Below are 2,243 nucleotides of genomic sequence, written 5' to 3' on the forward strand. Positions count from 1 at the left end.
CTATTCTTCTCTCTGTCTCTCTCTCTCTTTCATCTCCTTCTCTCTCTCTCTCTCTCTCTCTCTCTCTCTGTCTCTCTCTCTCTTTCTCTCTCTCTCCTTCTCTCTCTCTCTCTCGTGTCTCTCTCTCATCTTTCTTGCACACTCATCTCTCTCTCTGTCTCCTCTCTCTACTCTCTCTTCTCTCTCTCTTCTCTCTCTCTTCTCTCTCTCTGCTCCTCTCTTCACTCTCTCTCGCTCTCTCTCTCTGTTTCTCTCTCTCTCTCTTCATTCTCTATTGTCTCTCTCTCTCCTCTTTCACTCTTCCTCTTCTCTCTCTCTCTCTGTCGTCGCTGTCTCTCTCTCTCTCTCTCTCTCTCTCTTCCCTCTCTCTCTCTCCGGTCTCTCTCTGTCTCTCTCTGTATGTAGTTATTAGATGAGACATATTTCCAGGACATTGAGAAAATCAAAACCATTGGCAGCTGTTACATGGCTGCTTCTGGCCTCTCCCCTGATCAACAGGTCAGCCCTCTTAGTGTCTCAGGGTTGGGCTACTTTGGGTTGGGCTACTTTGGGTTGGGAACATTTGGGTTGGGCTCATTTGGGTTGGGAACATTTGGGCTGGGCTCATTTGGGCTGGGCTCATTTGGGCTGGGCTCATTTGGGCTGGGCTCATTTGGGCTGGGCTCATTTGGGCTGGGCTACTTTGGGCTGGGCTCATTTGGGCTGGGCTCATTTGGGTTTGGCTCAAAGTGATTTGAATTTAAAATACAGAAATAGAGTTTAGGTTTTCAGTTTATCGAAAAGAAATTGAACATAAATGCCCTTTTTTCAATTATTGAATTGGAATTTCAGTTTACTTCCTGAATTGACTGCCTTCAATTCGACCCTGTTTAGTGTCTTCTATTTCAACTGGCTTCATTCTGTTCAAAGTATGACTTTGACTTTACATTTGAGTTGAATTTAATAGGAATAGTAAAATGATCTGTGTGTGTTGTAGGAGTGTGGTGATGAGTGGCGTCACCTCAGTGAGCTGGTGCTGTTTGCCCTGGAAATGCAGGCGACGCTCAAACGAATCAACACACACTCTGGAAACAGCTTTCAGCTCCGTGTTGGTGAGAACACACACACACACACACACACACATGAATATCTAGACAAAACATGATCAAATCACAACTGTTTGGTTTACTGAGACAGTGGAGCATGGTTTCCCAAAATGCAGCCCCTCGGGACTCCCTATATGTGATAAAGTGAAAATCTGACCCTAACCCGCTAATACACTTTGACCTCTGACCTGTTTGTGTAGGCATAGCCCATGGTCCAGTGGTTGCCGGGGTGATAGGAGCCACTAAACCTCAGTATGACATCTGGGGAATGACCGTGAACCTGGCCAGCCGCATGGACAGCACCGGGGTCAGTGGACGCATACAGGTAGGACTGTGGGTGGGCGGGTAGCAGAGGCTTGGCTTTGGCGTGTTAATATGTGGGTTAATGTGCTGCGCTGTGTTTGTGTGTGTGTGTTTGCATCTGTGCGTGTGTGTGTATGTGTGTGTGCGTGCATGTGCGTGCGTGTGTGTGTGTTTGCACATGTGTGCTGTGTGTGTGGTGGTGTGTTGGCGTGCGTGTGCGTGTGTGGTGTGGTGCAATGTGTGCGTGCGTGCGTGTGTGTGTGTTTGCACGTGTGTGTGTGTGCAATGTGTGTGTGCGTGCGTGCGTCGCGTGTATGTGTGTGTGTGTATGTGTGTTGTGTGTGTGTGCGTGTGTGTGTGGCATGTGTCGTTGTGTTTGTGATCCAGTCCCAGAAGATACCAGTCATGTCCTGCGCGGAGCCGGGCTTCGTTCGCATGAGCTGAGGGGGGGGAGATCTATCGTGAAAGGTGTGAGCTGATGCGGCAGGGTGGAACGTCAAGACGTACTTCGTGAGGAGCCGCGACGTCGTGTACCAGCTACGTGGAGCGCAGTGTGAACGCGCGGGGTCTGGGGAGGAACACTCCTGTCTGCTTCTGGTCTTTTAACCTGGTCAGACCAAAAGGAAGAAGAGAGACACACACGAGAAGGCTAACGAGGGGTTCACCTGGCTGGAGGGTTCATAGACCTGGGCCTGTATATCCTAATCGGTGAAGAGAATTCAGCATATCCTCTCCTCGGTTTTGTTGGATTAAACTGGCTTTCTTGGTGATTACCTAAAATTACCTAAAATGGAGAAACGGGGTACAGGCTAAAAGACGTTAGACACTAGAGAGGGGAGACCGGTAAGATCCTCT

The 2,243-nt window shown here is 49.1% G+C and overlaps 1 pseudogene; it reads left to right on the plus strand.

The window, feature by feature from the left end:
* LOC112076728 (adenylate cyclase type 8-like) overlaps nucleotides 1-1,994 on the plus strand; it is a 13,781-nt pseudogene extending 11,787 nt beyond the window's left edge.
* The last annotated feature ends 249 nt before the right edge of the window (nucleotides 1,995-2,243 follow it).

The sequence above is a fragment of the Salvelinus sp. IW2-2015 genome, unplaced genomic scaffold (assembly GCF_002910315.2).
Source record: "Salvelinus sp. IW2-2015 unplaced genomic scaffold, ASM291031v2 Un_scaffold3960, whole genome shotgun sequence".
NCBI classification, from domain to species: Eukaryota; Metazoa; Chordata; class Actinopteri; order Salmoniformes; family Salmonidae; genus Salvelinus; species Salvelinus sp. IW2-2015.